The sequence below is a fragment of the Trachemys scripta genome, chromosome 2 (assembly GCF_013100865.1).
Source record: "Trachemys scripta elegans isolate TJP31775 chromosome 2, CAS_Tse_1.0, whole genome shotgun sequence".
Classification (NCBI taxonomy): Eukaryota; Metazoa; Chordata; order Testudines; family Emydidae; genus Trachemys; species Trachemys scripta.
In genome coordinates, this window is record NC_048299.1 from 92,886,417 (window position 1) to 92,905,837 (window position 19,421).

At 41.2% G+C, this 19,421-nt stretch overlaps 1 long non-coding RNA gene across 2 annotated transcripts in view; it reads left to right on the forward strand.

Moving 5' to 3' along the window:
• LOC117872620 overlaps positions 1–19,421 on the forward strand; it is a 72,085-nt gene that overhangs the window by 9,288 nt on the left and 43,376 nt on the right. For both annotated transcript variants that reach the window (XR_004644532.1, XR_004644531.1), the window contains exon 2: positions 14,044–14,094. This is a non-coding gene — a long non-coding RNA (uncharacterized LOC117872620). The remainder of the gene's footprint in view (positions 1–14,043; positions 14,095–19,421) is intronic.

Sequence of the window (19,421 nt, forward strand, 5' to 3'; positions counted from 1 at the left end):
GACCTATTTACTTATTTAGCACAAACATTCTGTTTTCAGCCGAATGGTCTGTTTACCTCCTTAATTCTATCCTCCAAGAAATGAGGCATCCCTCCATGTATTAATTATGTCATGTCAGGCCAGGCCTCAGCTACACTGAGCCACATAGTAGATAACAACCTACTGCTGCTATCAGTTAGTCTCTTAGCTCAAGCGACAGAAGTCTGGGCACTGGATCTGAAGGTTCCAACCCTGCTGATGAACCTGGGTGTCAGAATGAGACAATAGCCTTTTTCAACTCCAGAGCAGGTCCATCTTGCACACTGGCATTCTGTGAGCAAAATAAGGTAATCAAATAATAAAAGACTGTTTCATAAGACATATGCACAAGGGGGTTGAATTAAAGTTGCTCAGGCAAACTTAATTCTGGCATTTCCTAACATATGAGTGCTTGACTTTGAAGCCTTTATATTCTTTTAATGTAGCTGTTCTGTGAGTAATATCTATAAAGGATAGAAGGGAGCTCTTTGAATGGCAAAGCTTGAACTGACTGCCTTGTCCCATCTTGTAAATATCTGATATATTATTCTGATCAGATTCTTAATTGTAAATCAGAAGTTCAGTGTGGTCTTGATCCTGCACCATTGAAGTCAATGGGAGTTTTGCCATTGAATACAAGGAGTATAAGATCAAGCCCTTTAACAGTAGGCTAGGGCTTAATGGCATATTGAAACACACTAATAGTTTCTAAGTCAATAGGTCAGATTGTGAGCTAGCTCCTTACTCAACTGGTGAGCACTTACTCAATATGAGACACCCTCTTTAAATCAAGGGACAATTCATGTAATTGGACTACTTATGTAAGTAACAGCTCACAGTGTGAGTGGTTCACAATCCTGCCCAGTGTGTTTTTTGGTGGTGATGTTTGGTTTGGTTGTGCAGTGGACCCAGACTCCTCGTGCACTGCAGTGAACTTGTGTCCGTGCAATTCCATTACAGAGCACTTCGCCTACAAAACCACTGCACTGCACTGCACAGTGCAAAGAAACTGCCAGAAACTGTGCAAAGAAATTCCACCTTCATAATAATAAAAATAATAATGATACGGGATGGAGCTTTCACCCTCAAAATCCTTTACAGACATTAACTAATTAACCTCCCATGTTTGAACATTCCTGCTATCGTTGGAAGAGCCTGGGGGAATTCTGTAGTAAAGATTCTAACTCATCCCATTAAAATGTAGGGCAAAGCATAGAATGCAGTCACCTTTACTCACCACTGAGTGTTAAACCATTGCTTTAAATATTTGAGATAGCACCTATTAACAAACAGGAATGAAATTTACCTCTGTGCAGATGACCAGCACAAAATCTTTATATCATTTATGTCCTACTTAAGCTCTCAAAATAGGACTTAAGTGGTACATAGGCCTTTTACACAGGAGTGAATTTCACCAGAAGGCCCTGATCCTGCAAAGACTTTTACATATGCTTAACTTTATGCAGTGGGAGTCCAATAGGAGTACTCACTGTGTGTAAAGTTAAGCCCATGCATAAGTCTTTGCAGGATCAGCATCTAAATAGATATATATTAACAAATGCTCAACTTCTATTCACTTCAATGGGAGCAGTGGGAGACCATTACTGAGCACTTTTGAAAATCTCATCCCTAATTTTTTTTTGTAAATTTCTTCTTTGGTTATATTTTGATTAGATCTGATTTTTTTTTATTTGATTGAATATACCAGCGGTAACTAGCACAGCTATTCCTCTGAAGAATGGGCATAGTGAGTATGAAACAAACATTTAAGTAGTTGAGTTCTACTGATGAAGTGTATCCTCCTCAATTAGCAAAATAATAACAAATTAAGTTTTTTAAATCATCCGATTGGCTGTATAATGGACTTTGAGAGATCATAAACACCACAGGACAGAAAGGTAATATGTGAAAACTTATTGCAAATTTAAATGAACTGGAAAGGACTTCTGTGCCATTTGAAGGAGAAAGAAACATATCATGAACTGGATAAGAGAACCTGAAGGAGGACTGTTCGTCAGTCAGTCAGAATCACCCTAGTTAGTATCACTTCACTTACAGACTATGAGTGGGGCTTTTCAAAAGCACTCAGCATTTGCCTATCTCGGCTCCCACTGAATTCAATGAGCATACACTGCACACATGTTCAGTTGTCTTTAGTGAGAGCAGAGTTAAGACAATGTTGAGTGCTTATGAAAATCCCACCAGATGGTACAAATTAGGCCAAGGTTTGGACTGAGGGTAGGTCTACACTTACCTCCGGGTCCGGCGGTAAGCAATCGATCTTCTGGGATCGATTTATCGCGTCTTGTCTAGACGCGATAAATTGATCCCGGAAGTGCTTGCCGTCGACGCTGGTACTCCAGCTCGGTGATAGGAGTACGCGGCATCAATGGGGGAGCCTGCCTGCCGCGTCTGGACCCACGGTAAGTTCGAACTAAGGTACTTGGAATTCAGCTACGTTATTGACGTAGCTGAATTTGCATACCTTAGTTCGAAGTGGGGGGTTAGTATGGACCAGGCCTAAGAGAAGTTGAAAAGGAAGTGGAAAATGCCTGAGTGACAGACTGAAAGTAAGAGAAGAAATGAGGAAACTCTTAAGCAGCTGGGAAATGGAACAATTTGGAATGTGTTGTGTCCTGATCTGGCTTCAGGGAATTAAAAGTAAAGCCTTTTCTGATACTTGGATTGGGATTGTTAATAGTGTACAAATTGTCAACCAGAGAAGTTTCTGTAATCTCTGTAAGGATCTTGAGGGTACTCAGCACTTCACATGGACAGTTTATCTTTTACAGATCCAGGGCCTAAAACAGGGGTATACACAGGTAGAATGTCTTGATCTAAATCTATGTAACTTTAATCAGTGTAAACTAATTAAAATTAAAAATAAATTTCAAAATTAAGCTAGAACATTCCTTGTAGATATTTACATTTATTAATATATTATTATTGCATGTGTGCAATACTGGAAAATCCTAAGTCTCATTGAAAAATATTAAAATTGATTACATCAATACAAATACATTTTGTGTGTATGTATAGCTGCATGTGCATGTATATTTGTGTATTTTAGGAGAGCTGCCTCAAGAAGAAAAACATGTCAATCACTGGTCCTGAGTTCTATTCTAAGTTCTACCACTGATCTGTTGTGCTCCCTGGAGCAAGTCACTTCAGGTTCTCTGCCTCGGTTTCCCCATCTGTAAAATGTGGATAATGATATTTCCTTGTAAAGCACTTTGAGATATAAGACTGAAAATTGCTATGAGCAGTAGTATTATTAAAACACTTTGTATTGAGATGAGGCAATTAATTCTGGCCAGAATAGAGTACTAACAAGCAGGCATTTATGTAATTCTTGAAATTTTCAATGTATAGTGAAGTAAGATGACCTTTGTTCCATCTTAGTTATTGTTCTATTAATATGTTCATTGATCTTGAGACTTTTTTTTCCAGTGATTATATTTTTAAATCATATTGTTTTGCTATAAGTACTGCTTTCCAGTATAGAAATGCTGTCCTAGGTATACTTGTGTTTTTGCTATATTGGTATAATGCTTCACAGCATTCACTCCTCTGGGAAAAGAGAAAGTATGTGAGTTTGGGTTTTATTTATTCAACTGTTCACTAGACCCAGGTCCATTTTACGTTGCACTGCAGTGTTTTATATGCTCAGGTTCGGGGCAAGATACAAACATCCTTCACAGTAAAGCAAGTTCACAGCTGATACTCTTTTTAAATCCAACCAGCGTTTAAATATTAATCATAGAGTAATATAGGTTTGGAGGGGAAGTGTCTGTACCACATAAATAATTCTCACTGCTTCTTCTGAAGTATATTATCAAATAGTACTGTATGTTGATTTCACGCTAACTTCTCTCAGTCTGTGGGGCTCAACTTTTTACATATTATTTATTCTTTCAATAGATAGTGTCCCTATCACATATCTCTACGTGAAGTTACATTAAAAATGTAAAAACACGCTGTAACCTAGCCCGATTGACACAATGAGCCAGTTTTTCTGCTGCTGTATAAGTCAGTGTGGCTCCAATAGAACTACCCTGACTTATGCCAGCTGAGGATCTGATACACTATCAATACTCTCCTGCTTGGTGCAAGGGGGTGAACTGTCTTGGGGCGGCCTAGCCCTAGTGCTAGCCCTCTGTACAGGGATGAATTTCACACAGTAAGACTAGTGTTTACAGTTAGCAATAAACCGATAGATTTATTTCCTGATGTCCTGATTTTTGTGTGGGGAAGAAAGCACTAATTTAATCCTGCAATTTAAAATTTGACACTTAGGTCTTAAATAAAATTCTCTGATTGATATTAGCTGAACAACATCCTTTCCAAAACCTCTTTTGGAACAGGGCATTTTAAATGGTTATAACTCAAACCCACTAATAATAAACTCACCCTATGCAGGAATCCACTACAAAGGGTTGTACCCCACTTAAGTATCATTTAAGCATTATATTGAAGTCTTACATTGTACATAAGTGGGGCATAGGTTTTGGGCTGGCCCTCTGCTCCAGGCTGAATGACACTACATGAGTAACTGAATGCATGTCATTGCCAACAGAGAGCAATGTTCCCTTTGATACAGGGCCATCAAAATGAAAACGAAGAGAAGTCAGTCAATATTTACCCTAACAAGTATTGAGGGGCTAAGGCATATTTAAGCCTCCTTTGTGCCTTCCCAATCTGCGCTAAAGCTGGAGAAGCCACCAGCATAATGTAGGCAGCCCTGAAGATGTGCCTAAATTATAGGAACCTCCCTGGTCTGCCCAATGGGGTGCAGCGCTACCCAGAATCTCCAAAGGGCTGCATTGCTGCCCTCGGCATGCCAAGACTTGTGAAAATGTCCTTGAGAGGCAACCTTACCACTGTCTTCTGCAGTACCTGTGCCAGGGAATCCTCCCTTGGCTTTTAGAACCTCTTTACATCACTTAGCACTTTTACATGGTATAAAGGGGCGGGAACGGGAGGAGGCAGGGAAGGTTTGAGGATCTCTCTATAGGGTAATAAAACAGAGTAGATTTTGTCATGGAAATTGTTAAGATAAATCCAAAAAGCAGTTACATTTCTTTTGCTACTGCTGCACACTAAGCACTGTGCAGGCAGAAGCAGAATGGATAGGCATACAACATGGCATTTTGTGCCCTCGTCTCAATTCCAAAAGAGGCCCCTTACAATGCCTCGGTGGTCCAGATTGTCAGAGGTTTCCCAGCCCAATCATGCAAAAATTATGTTAGATGTTGAACAGTAAGGAAGAGACCTTATTATTCACCCAAAACATAGCAGGCAGGATATTGAAATCTAATGGACTTAGGCACTTGAGATTATGACTTTTAATGGGAGATGGGCACTGTTTCATTTTTCACGTGGTGGGTAATAACATGAAAGGACTCCACGCTTGAAAGCTAAACTGGCTCTTTATTAAAAGAACTATTCACAGAGCTGCTGCAACTAGCATTCTAGCCATGTGCACACAGACTGACTTCCTGGTGCCTCCTCCAAACTCTTCCCTCCTGCAGCTTGTGTTCCTCCCTCCAGTTCCATGGAGGTTGCTACAGGCACCTAACTCCCTCAGGCACTATTCAGAAATGTTAGCCTCTTTAGCCAAGGTTATTCCTTCCACCTCCCTCTCCTTGACCATCAAAAGAAAAGCCAAAAGACAGCCCACTCCATGTAGCCCCTTCAAAATCACCTCACAAAGCTCCTATCATCACCATGGTTCAGAAAACCCAACCTTGTGTTACAATGGCTCAATAAGTAACTTAAGAAATAAAATACAAATATTTTGAATTTTCAGGGTGTTGAGCAATAATGACTAAATTTCAGTGCAACTATTTAAAAAAAGAAAACAATGCAATCATTTCTAAATATACCTTTAAGTGGAATTAAATTACAACTTACCTTTAAAAGCAGAGATTGAAGACTGATGTGAGTTACTTCAGAAGGCAACTAGATGATACTGGAGTGTATTCATGTTGGGGCCACATCATGCTTCCCACAAACAGAAGAGCTCTTTCATACAGGGCCGCCCAGAGGGGGTGGGCAAGTGGGGCAATTTGCCCCAGGCCCTGGGCCCCAGAGGGGCCCCTATGAGAGTTTTCAGGGCCCCCACGAGAGTTTTCGGGGGGTCTTCGGCAGCAGGTCCTTCAGTGCCGCTGAACATACCTGGAGCGAAGACCCGGAACTTCTTCCACTCCGGGTCTTCGGCGGCAGTTCGGCGGTGGGTCCTTCACTCACTCCGGGTCTTCAGCGGCAGTTCGGCAGCGAGAGCTTCTTCCGCTCCAGGTCTTCGGCGGCAGTTCAGCGGCCGGTCCTTCACTTGCTCTGGGACCCACTGCTGAAGTGCCCGCAGACTCGGAGCGGAAGGACCCCCGCCGCCAAAGACCCCAGATTCCCTGAATCCTCTGGGTGGCCCTGCTTTCATACACAGACCAGGGGTTCATCTGGCTCCATGCTACCATCCCCCTTCCAAACGATTCTCTATATTGTAGTGGGAGGTTCATACTGGAGCAGTGGGTGGAGACTTGCCAGGGAGGGGTTTGGGGGCGTGAGCTGGATCGGGGATAGGAGGATGCACATCGTCCTCCTTCTAGCACCACAGAAAGTGAGGATAACATATAATACAGCCCCATCCTTTATTAGCTTTCCTGCTAGCCATCCCACTGTCTTGGCTGCCCATTGTCCTGACTTCCCATGAATCTATAGATATCCACACCAATCCTGGGGGACCTACCAGGTTTAGAGATAGGCCCTGAATCTTTTCTGATTCCTTCTCTCACAGCTCCCGCAGGTTTTTTGATGGGTGGGGAAGCTCTGGGGCTTACTTTACTGCAACTACTGATTTTGTCTGGCTCCACAGCTAGAGTTTTCTAGAATATAAAACTCTTGAAGAGTGTGGTAATGCTGTTGCATTGTCTAGTTTACAGTGTTTGCACAAAAGGGCTTTTGGTAGGGGAGATCTAACAATTCCCCTGTGACCATTAGAGATCTCCTGTTTTGGAAGAGGGGAGATATGCTTTGGGAAAGCCACACTTCCCCGTGAGGATAGCAAATTATTATGGTCCAAACATTCCCCTCTAGTGCAAAATCCTATGGTGGTAGTGGGTGGAATAATCCAAAAACTTCATGAAGAGATGCTTTCAGAGGCTGCCTGATGATTTACTTAAAGAGGAAGAGTTCATGGAACCCTCTGGTGAGTGCATGTTACAGAGGCCATTCTGTCCTGATCTACAGCGGATATGAATTGTTACAGCCTGCATCCAGCTCAAACTGTGGCAGCTTTGGCATTCCTGGTTCAATTCCTATGTGTTGGCCAAGATCATGGCTGTCACATGGGAGAGGTGCAACAAATCCCATGGATCCCAGTAAGTCCTAGGTGATGCCTCCTTCACTCTCTGGAAACTGTTCTTGGTTGCCCTTAGGAGCTGTGCTGACACTGGCTACTTTTCTTGTGGTTATTCCTTAGGTAGACCTATGGAAAACAGTTAGAACTGTGTTTAGCATCACAAACCATCATATGGATTTCTGCTTGAAAATTTCCCCGTAAGTGGCAACTGATTTCTAGCTTTGCCCCATCAGACCTTTCCCAATGTTGCAGAGCCCTGATTGAATAAAGTAATTTAGAGGGGCTTTTTTATACTGCTGGGAAGGGGGGGGGAGCACTATGCAGCAAATCTGCTGATCTGCGGCAGGGCTCTGCCCCAATCTTCATCACACGTGCGTCTTTTTCTGTTTTCCGCTGTGTAAGAAGAGAGTATCCATCCCCCATTTTAACATCCACTGCAGTAATTGTCACAAATAATATTTTGGTAACAATCTCTAGTTCCTTAGGATGTTTTGTTCCTCTATGAGAAATTGTGGGTTGGAGTTGCTTGTTGTTTTATTATTGATGGATGTACCTCTAAAGTTCCGGTGTTTTAGTTCAGCTCAAGTTCCAGTTGTTGTTGTTTTTTTTAAATTAATTGGTGCAGGTCAGAGAACTTTCATTTCCTTCCATCAATCACCAGAGGTCAGTTGTTCATTTTTCTGCCTTCAGGAACCAACTATAATATATTATCCCCCAAATCAAAGACCCTCACACTTCTTTTGTCATACAGTTCCTAAGACCCAAGATTTTCTTTCTGTCCCTGAAGATCTTGTTCACATGATATCCTGTTTTGGAAGAGGGGAGATATGCTGTAGGGAATTATCATACACGATGACTGGATGACCTTGTAAACTGAAGTAATAGAAATGGGATGAAATTTAATAGTGCAGAGTGCATGCATTTAGGAACTAATAACAAGATTTTTTTCTGTAAGATGTGATGTATCAGCTGGAAGTGACAGAGGAGGAGTGTATTGTTGATCACAGGATGACTGAGTCATCAATGTGACGCGGATGTGAAAAAGGCAAATGCAGTCCTCGAATGCATCAGGCGTGGTATTTCCAGTAGAGACAGGGAAGTGTTGGTATCATTATACAAGGGACTGATGAGACCTCATCTGGAATACTGTGTGCAATTCTGGTCTCCCATGTTTAAGAAAGATGAATTCAAACTGGAACAGGTGCAGAGAAGAGCTACTAGTATGAGCCGAGGAATGGGAAACCTGTCTTATGAGAGGAGACTCAAAGAGCTTGACTTGTTTAGCCTAATCAAAAGAAGAAGGGGAGATATGATTGCTCTCTATAAATACATCAGAGGGATAAATACCAGGGAGAGGCGTTATTTAAGTTAAGCACCAATGTGGACACAAGAATGAATAGATATAAACTGGCCATCAACAAGTTTAGGCTTGAAATTAGAGGAAGGTTTCTAAACCTCAGAGGAGTGAAGTTCTGGAACAGCTTTCTAAGTAGAGCAGTGGGGGCAAAAAAAACCTAGCTGGCTTCAAGACTGAGCTTGATAAATTTATGGAGGGGAAGATATGCTGAGACTGCCTACAACGACATGTAGCCAATCTGCGACTGCTAGTTACGAATATCTCCAGGGGTTGGTGATGGGACACTAGATGGAAAGGGCTCTGAGTTATTACAGAAAATTCTTTCCCCGGTGTCTGGTTGGTGATTCTTGCCCACATACTCAGGGTTTAACTGATAGCCATATTTGGGGTCGGGAAGGAATTTTCCCCCGGGTCACATTGGTGGAGACCCCAAGGGTTTTTTCACCTTCCTCTGCAGCATGGTGCATGGGTCACTTGCAGCTTTAAACTAGTGAAAATGGTGGATTCTTTGTAACTTACAGTCTTTAAATCATGATTTGAGGATTTCAGTAACTCAGCCAGAGGGGTCTATTATAGGAGTGGGTGGGTGAGGTTCTGTGGCCTGCAATGTGCAGGAGGTCAGACTAGATGATCAAGATGATCCCTTCTGACCTTAAAGTCTATGCATCTATATCTCATCCTGACAACAGTAATCTCCTCTTCTTTTGCCTCCCTGACACCCATCCACCCTCTCCCACCCTCCAGTCCATACAAAATGTAGTTAATAGGCTCATCTTCCTTGGTTGTCAATGAAGGAAGAATTTTTCAATGGTTAGAGCACTACTTTCTCTGTGCCTCACTTTTCCAGCTGTAAAATGTGGACAATATTGCCCTACCTCACAGGGCTGTGGTTGGGATAAATCCATTCAAGATTATAGAGTGTTCAGATACATTAGTAATGGGATCCATAGAAGTATCTAAGATATTGAACGTGTCCCCTCTGCTTTTGAATACTTCCCCTGGGTCCCTGTTTCCCACTGTAACAAAATTAATTGAAATTCAAGGGGAAAGCCTAGGGCAGAGCACCATCAGCTAGCACACTTTAAAGGTCTTAATACCCTTTACACTGGGTGTTACAAGGTGTTTTAAAACACATTCGCTAAAACTTTTAAACCCTCATCACCACCTTTTCCCTAGTAGATAGGAATTAGGGTTATAGGTCTAATCTAGCCTCCACTGAAGTGAATGGGAGTCTTTCCATTGATTCCAGTGGACATGAGATCAAACCCTAATATACCAGGCACAGAGGATTCTAATGCAGTTGGCATTCTGACAAAGATATTATAAAGATGTAATTGGGATAATTGTTGCCTACAATGCCTATTATATATTCGTTTTATTTGATTATGTGTGGATCCCGGTTTCTCTGAGCAAAATGGCTGGTTTCTGCTTTCTTCTCGCTTCTCATGCTAATTTCTAATGCTCCTTTGAACTTAACTGTCAAATAACTGTCAAGATGCAAGTTCTCTTTGCTTACATCTTGAAGAGAATAATGTTCCTTTGCACAGTAAGGACCCTCTTCTCCTAGGGGGTTTCTCAGCTGTCTTTCCCCTTGTAGTGTTAGAACAAAAATCTCTCTACTCTTTTCAGTCATAGTCTTAAATAAATGATGACCACATTTTCACCATAATTCCAGTATAGCAATATGTCTGTGAAAACATAATCCCAACTATACATATAAAATGATGGGGTCTAAATTGGCTGTTACCACTCAAGGAAGAGATCTTGGAGTCATTGTGGATAGTTCTCTGAAAACATCCACTCAATGTGCACTGGCAGTCAAGAAAAGGTGGGAATCGTTAAGAAAGGAATAGAAAATAAGACAGAAAATCTCATATTGCCTCTATATAAATCCCTGGTATGCCCACATCTCAAATACTGCATGCAGATCTGGTTGCCCCATCTCAAAAATATATTGGAATTGGAAAAGGTTCAGAAAAGGGCAACATAAAATGATTAGGGGTATGGAACGGCTGCAGTATGAGGAGAGATTAATAAGACTGGGACTTTTTAGCTTGAAAAAGACATGACTAAAGGGGGATATGATAGAGGTCTATAAAATCATGACTGGTGTGGAGAAAGTAAATAAGGAAGTGTAATTTACTTCTCATAACACAAGAACTAGGGATCACCAAATGAAATTAATAGGCAGCAGGTTTAAAGCAAACAAAAGGAAGTATTTTTTCACACAACGCATAGTCAACCTGTGGAACTCTTTGCCAGAGGATGTTATGAAGGCCAAGACTATAACAGGATTCAAAAAAGAACTAGATAGGTCCATCAATGGCTATTAGCCAGGATGGGCAGGGATGGTGTCCTTAGCCTCCGTTTGCCAGAAGCTGGGAATGGGCGACAGGGGATGAATCACTTGATGATTACCTGTTCTGTCCATTCCCTCTAGGCACCTGGCATTGGCCACTATCGGAAGACAGGATACTGGGCTAGATGGACCTTTGGTTTGACTCAGGATGGCCGCTCTTAAATTCTTATATAAAATTTGATTTCTGGAGAGATGATATCCCTTTGTCACCCCAATAGTTTTCCATTTCAGTGTGTGCACAAATCAAGAGTTAGGATTAAATCTATGTTCTAGCTCATACCGAAAAGACCTTGAATCACATTTCAAAAGATATTTCATGCTGTAACTAGGCCCAGTGCAGAGGGCCAGCACAAGATCTGTGCACTGCTTACATTCTTACAGTGGCTGTCAATGGGCAACAAATCTGTCATCATTTTTATGCTGCTATTGGAGTACTACAACAGTCCTTCAGCATGTCTGAATAAAAAGATGTGTCTTTCTCAAAGAATCTCTATACATAAAGAGGTAGATGAATAAAAATTTCCAGGCCCCAATTCAACTAAGCATGTGTCTAATTTTAAGCATGTGTGAGTAGTCCCATTGAAGTCAATAGGAAAAATGTCAAAAGTGCTTAAGTGACTTTCAGTTGAACTTAGGCTCCTCAATCACTTATTATAGTATTGTTATTTATATTATGGTAGTATCCAAGAGCCCCAGCCTTGGATCAAGACCCTATTGTGCTCGGTGCTGTACAAACGCAGAACAAAAAGACAGTCTCTACCCTGATGAAGTGGGCATTCACCCACGAAAGTATATGCTCCAATCCTTCTGTTAGTCTTAAAGATGCCAAAGGACCCTCTGCTGCTATTTAGTCTCTACCCCAAAGAACCTACAATCTAAGTACTTAGACATTTTTCAAAAATTTTCCTAATGGAACTACTCACATGTACTTAAAGTTAGGCATGTGCTTAAGTACCTTGCTGCATTAAGGCTCCCACAACGAACACCTGTTGACTTTTTTGTTGGTAACAAAACATGAAACACTCAAAATCTTAGCACATCTGTATCATAATAATTGCCAAACTGTTTTGAGGGGAAAAAATAATGTTTCATAGGCAAACAGTGGGAAAAACAAACTAATATGTATTGTTTGCAATAGGAGACAACATATGTCTTTATACAAGCTGTCATTAATGAAAAATAACTTCTGTTTTTAGTGGTACCATGATCCTGAGATGGATCTTTCTTCTGTGAAAAAAGAAAAGACAGACCGGGTTATTTGCTAAAAAAAAATTAAATAAATAAAAATAAAACACCCCAAACATCCAGCAGGTTAAAAATATAAAACAAAATATATGTGTAGGAAAGTGCAAACACTTTGAGGCTATTAAACTTTCATGACATTTGATTGTGTTTGGGAGACAAAGTGGAAATCTATTGAAACTGTTTGGTTAGCTTTAACATTTTGCAACATAATCAGACATAGTATAGATTGTTATATTTTAACATTTTTTGTGACAACACTCACAACTATATTTTAATATTTAATAAAGACACTAATAAGTTTATCCAAATCCCCCCAAAATTAATTATGACATTTTGTGAATATTACCTTTGCATTAATGTTGAGGTTTTCCCCCTCTAGTTTTTTTTTCTTTGAACAAAAAGCCTTTGAATATTAAAAGAAAAGCCTTTCTTTGCAAGTGCATTGTTTGTTGATGCAGAAATATATGTTCAAATATTTATAACTGAGGCCTTTTTGAGCTTTGCAACATATTAATTGGCATTATGATGGCTATAACCCAGCTATAATATTAAAATAGTGTGGTACCCCTTATATCAAAAAGGTATTTTATATATCAAATTGGCTTTTATGGCAACAAAATAAAAATTAGTCACGTGACACACAACATAGGACAACATACATGACAAACTTAAAATTGAAGACAAATGGTACCAGAATTGTACATTACTATACAAGATAAGGCAGTAAAGCCATGCATTTTGGAAAATGAAAAGGTAAAGCACAGGGTTAAACATTTAGTTAGGCAAGATATTACTTTTTTGTTTAAAACTTTTAATACTACTTGATTAAAAATTCCTGTTAGGTTATTTGCCCACTTTGTTGTATTAATTTAGTTAATTTAATGCAGATTCCATTACTTTATGTTACCTTTACATTTAAGGTTACTACTGTAAGGGAACAAGGAAAACCCATGTTTCACATATTAGTGGCTAGGATTAGAAGCAGAGTTATCATTTCTGTTGCTTGGCAACCATATCTTCAAGAAAATTAAAAGTACCATTAGCTATTGCATTCCTGAAGGGTTAAAATAATTAATTTACCAGATTTATTTAAAGTAAAGTTACCACCTCAAGCATTTTGATGAGTTCTATGTTTTTTTCTGTTTCTCCGTTTCTTCCTGTGACAGGGGTTTCTGTAACAACTGTAACATTTAACTTTTATAACAAAGAGAGGGCAGAAGTGGGGAGAAAGCAGTGTAGGATGGGAGAGAGAGATGAGCCAAGAGAGATTAATGAATTCTGTGAGTTCATTTTAAAGTCCAAGGCGCAGCAGTGAGTTTAGCAAACTCACAGAGGAGAAAGGAAAAACTTGACTTGTATGGAAAATATTTGTAAAAGAAGGTTATATTATTAGCGCTGAGAATGGGACCAGGATTTCCTCCTTTGTATCTATATTAACGTAGTCAAAGATTCTATTTTGAACATACTAATTATATATATTTTTTCCTCCAAGAGAGGGCACTATTAGCCTTTCTATTAAATTTCTCTAAAAACTCTCCTACAAACACATAAATCTAAAATAATTTTTAAAGCTATGTTGTCACTAAGTACTGTTATATGTGTATTACACACATATTAGACCATATATAGAATTCTATAGGTTGCCCACCCCTTCTTAATGAATCACTTGGTTGGATCTTACTAAATTACTACTCCTCTTCCATTCAGGTGCTGCCTGCAGGAGATCTGTTTGTCTGAAAGACGTTTTCAATCACACTGGTAAGAACTGTTTCCTGGTTACATCCTCTGGATTCAACTTGCTCAATTCCACTGGGTATTTTTGGTCTCCAAAATCAATGTGGGATGTCACATTCCACAGTACTTGCAGTGCTATCAGCATCCACAGGGACATGAGAGAACTCTGAATTCCACTGCATTTGACAGTTACCTTATTAAAACCCATAGGGCTAGATATATCCACCTCGTATATACTGGTGTCGCTCCAAAGAAGTCAATGGGACCACGCCAGTTTGCAGCTTATTCAGTACTTTAAGTGTAGTTTATGCATTTACATGGCGGTATTTTAGTTCAAGCATCATTTTTTTTTAAATGTTAGCTGTGAAACAAGAATGAAAGTCACCCATACAATCGTCAGCACCCATCTAAGTGTGCCAGAGACAAACGAGTCCTTTCTTACTGTTGTGAAACTTTAATGCACATATCACTGTCAAAATCACTCCAAAATTACAGTATAAAAATAATGTTATATGGTCTGCTTACTATATTAAGCAAACATAGGAGGACTGCAACTTATGAGACTGATTCATCACTATATTGATCCAGCTTTACATTGATGTAACTCCATTGAAGTTAAAAGTCAATGATGTTACACTTATTATTAGTGTTACCATAGCACCTAGGAGCGCTAGTCATAGACACTTACATGAATTATAGGAGTACACCAGCAACTAGAGTAACACAGTGGGGAATCGGGGCCTAAAGGCTGTCAGGAATGACAGGTTACTGTGCATACAGAAACTGTTTTACAGCCTTTATTTCACTTGTTATGCAGAACATGAGCACAGACCCTGCTCTGCATTATGGGCCATCAGTGTGCAACATTTTATATATCTTTTTAAATCATACCATGTTAAGGTGTGCTAAAACCCAACAAGTTGCTTTCATTTTTTCAACTAGCTACACTGCTTTGAGCAATCAATAAGACTTTATGCTCCCATTTAAAAATTAGTTTTAAAACACAGGGCTTTCTGCATTGAGAGTGTGTGTGCTAAGTGAATCTTTAAGTCTGGATTTTAGTCCCCTGAAGACTGGTCTAAACCAAAACCCAAGAGCCAGCCCTTTCCCCGGCCCCAACATTGGGAAAGTTTGGATCCACAACTGGGGTGTAGTCAGTTGAAGGCGGGGTACCTTGTGATCTGGGTCCAGGGAGGGCCAGTCCACATGTGCCAGCGAGACCTGTCAAAGTATGGCTCAAGTCTGCACTCAGGTGGAGCTGCAAATAGTCTATCAGCCTAGGCTCTGGTTCAGAGCGGGGCAATAAACAAAGTCTCTCAGCTCCAACCTGTACTCAGGTCAGGCTGCAGACAGTTAATGAGCGCAGGCTCTGGTTCAGAGCTGGGTGGGAAACAAACTCACTCAGCCTGGGCCTGCAACCAAAGTCAGTTAACTCAGGCTTTCCTTCAGCTAGTCTGAGGGAGGGGGAGACTTGGGTGGCAGGGGGGACGCAGGCCCTCCCACTCCACTGTGTCCCAGCCCAGGGCCCTAAGGATGGCGGAAGGGTCTGCCACCACATCAGCGGGAATCCACGCCGCAATATGCTGACTCACCCTATGCCAGCGTTGCAGCCAAACGGGGTCTACTACCCCATGGCCATTTCCACACTCCCCCTCCAAGGGCACCTGCTGGTCCGGTGAAGTAAGTCAATCGGCGGGGGCCTCAGTTGCCAGCAGAAGCTCTGCCGGGGTTGGGCCAGCTGGTGGTCCGGGCCAGTTGTCTGCTTCCCCCGGGGTCAGGTCAGTCCAGGGTCCAGGTGGTCTGGGCCAGTCGTCTGCACTCTGAGAGCCTGCAGCCACCTCCCAGCATGAGAGTTCAGGGGAAGCGCCCGTCCCCTCCAGTGGCTGGGCCCCCACTGAGCTTCCGGGTCCTGCCTTTATACTTCCAGCCCTGCCCCTTGGCTTCTGGGGGCAGAGATGGGAGTAGGGCTCCGCCCACGTGGGGGTGGAGCCACCCTCTTCCTTTGTGTCTGGGGTGGGCCAGTCCACCACACTACATGAGGTCTACGGCATCAATCCTGCACCTGTATCTTTATGGCTGGGTTTCAGTGGACTCCCTTCATGGAGCCCCACTGAAGCCCACCCTCACACAGCTGCAGGATTGGGCCTTTGATTTGTACTGGAGCAGTGTAACTGATCAATTTCATACGTCATTTTTTCCCCAAACATTTATTTGAACATATTTTCCTCTACACAGTTTTAAAACCAAACCAAACACACCCTTGCTTGTCAAGGAATGTGATGTACACCATGAGTTTTAGGAGTTTAAACTTGTTTTGTGAAAAGGTTGATGCATTTGGCAACTGTTGACCAATATGGGCTGAATCCCACAAGGTGCTGAGCACTTTGGTCCTGATCCAGCAAAGCATTTAAGCCTATAGTTAAGCATGTGCATACGTGCTGATACTCAGCCCCTTGCAGGATTGAATCCTCAATGAGCAGAATGCCCTGCCTCTGTAATCTCAGCAAGGCAAGAACCCTGCCCTCCCACAAATGCTTCCCCCCCCGCCCTGGTTGATGACATTATAAAAACCATGAACAGACTAGCTCCAATTCAGCAGCCTCAGCTGGAGCTAACACCACACTAGAATATTAATGGCCTGACCCATCTAGCTGACCCAGACATTTCATTCCAGCAGGGTTTTCAATGCCAAAAAAGCGTCACTGAAGTCTCTCCCTCTGGCATGATATGCCATTACCCTCTTTCATCACTGCATTATGATTTTTTTGGCCTGTGACACGACTGAGATGGCTCTAATGCAAAGCACGTGGCATACAGAACCTACTGCATGGAGAGACGTTTCCTTTCATGAATTACAATGAGCAATTGTTGAATTATCTAGTGTATAGTCGTGTATTCCTACACAAATACGTGGCCAAGTCCCTACCTCATTACCAGTCTCATTTCACAATTTTGGAACCACAGTTGAAAGCCTTTCCGCATATAGAATTGCATATGTATTTTCCTTATGATGGGGGTGGTTAGGTTCGTTCCTGAGTTGGCAAGAAAGGTTAGGAAGATTTATAGTTGCTTGCCTAATTGTGAAGTTATAGAGAATCACCTGTGAGGAATTAATAACTTCCATAATATGTCAGGAAGTAGAGAACAATGCAAAGGGAAGCAGAGGGAACATGCATTAAGATCCAAATATTGAGACATATAGCCCCTAAATTGTATGTACTTATGTATATTTTGTGGGAAAGATTTAAGTTCTTATCACAAGCATGTACCTAACTGGCCACCATTACATCTATGCGGTTGCTAACAGGGCTAATGTAATTGTACAGTTGGCTAAAAGGAGAGATGGTTCAGACCCAAATTCCTGACATGGACATCTCCAAATTTTGGTACCATCAAGATCAGAAGAGCCAAATTTTATAGTGTAGGTCAGTCAATAATGAAACTATACACATCTGATGTTTATAAATAATCATACACATGCTTTTATCAACTCATTGCAGGTTCTTGCCCAAAGTGGGCTACACAGAAGTTTCCCTGATGAATACTTCTCTTTCATTAAGGGGCTGGTGTGATTTGTGAGTGAGACGGATATATTCAATTAGCCCCTTACATTAAAATAACCCCATATAATGCCACTTCTAATAACACAGCACCAAGATATAAATTCAGCTAGAGCTTTAAGCCAATAAGGTTTCATCACATACTTTCAACACTTAGAAGACATAAAGAGAAGAATGCAATGTTAGGGGAGTGCCTCAGAAAGCCACAGACCCAGTGGAGACCTGAGAGCACACAAAAAACTAGGAAACAGTTATGAGGATTTTATACCCCGCTTTCATGTAGCTTCTTGGATACCCAGCCATATTTGACCAGGTTCCATGATCAAAACAAGATTGCTACTTGCCTATCATCCATATGTGGCATTCTAGGTGTCCATAATCACACCTATACTTATTAATATTAATAACCTACATCACTTATGTCTTAATAGCTATATTTTATTGCAGTCTAACTGCCTAGTTACCAGCTTGCTAAAGCCATCCCCGGAGAATCCTGCAGTGCACTGTATCCTTTGTGGTCTCTCATTTGTGTCTCAGACTGAAAGTGCAGAATTTATGATCTAGAGTTAGCTTTTTGGGCCTCCAATCCTTTTAGCTAAAACCAGCCTTTAGCATGACTACCTCCACAAGCCTTACACTAATACAATAGGCCTTTAATCATAGCAAAGCCTAATAACCCAATCATAGGAATTACCTACTTGCCCCCTTGTGTTTCAGCTTAAGAAGCACTACACACCTATCAGTATTATATGCCAGTGGTGTTGTTCGACTTAAAGCAAGCTTAAAATAATACATGAGGCAAAGTCACAGCTCAACAATAGCTTGGGCCTAAAGTTGGAACAGCCTATGGGGATCACGTAGGGTGATCTAGTGCTGGATCGGCCTCTATGCTATCGGCCACCGTTTTATCAGGTCTGCTTTGGACTCTGCAGTGTGTTCCCTCAGTGGCCTCCCTTGGCAAATTCATATTTTTCTAACAGAATAATTAACTTTTAGAAATATTTTCCTCTAAGCTAACTTCAATTTCTCCTTGTTGCATTTCAATCATTACTCTGGGCACATACTCGGGGCAGCTAGCCCCTCCCTCTGCTCATCCTCCCCTCCCCCCATGGTTATGCTCTATTTTTAGCACATTACCTTGATTAGAGCTAGCACAGGTATGACTCCTTGAGCTGGGAATTACACACCGCACTCAAAGTGTAGACATACCCTCTGTGGCCATAACCAAATCCTCTCCTTTTATGTTTCTATTCTCAAGTATTTGTAACTCAAGTCATATACCCTTTTGCCACCTTTACATATTAACTTCCTTTGCCCTGTCTTCATAAATCAGACCCTCTAATCCCTTTATCCCCTTTCAATAAAGGGAGTGCTAGTATCACTCTTTAGATAGTCATTGATGTTGCTATCTCTGAAGTCAGTGGAAACCTATGGGTGCTCAGCACCTTTGAGTATCAAGCCTTTAACTTAGTTGCACTATTATGGATTTAGGACCCTAACTTTAGGCTTCTGTTTTTGAAGATCTTGGCTGTGGGTTGTATTCCCAGCTTTCCTACAGGCTTTCTGTTGGATTTCGGGCAAATCATAAAACTTCTTTGTGCCTGGGTTTTCCCACTGGTCAAATAGGGATAATAATGCTATTTCCTGCCTTATAGGGAAGTTGTGAACCTAAATTAGTATTTAGAGAGACAAAGTGGGTCAGGTAATATCTTTTGTTGGACCAACTTCTGTTGGTGAAAGAGACAAGCTTTTGAGCGTACACAGAGCTCTTCTTCAGGTCTCTGATAAGTA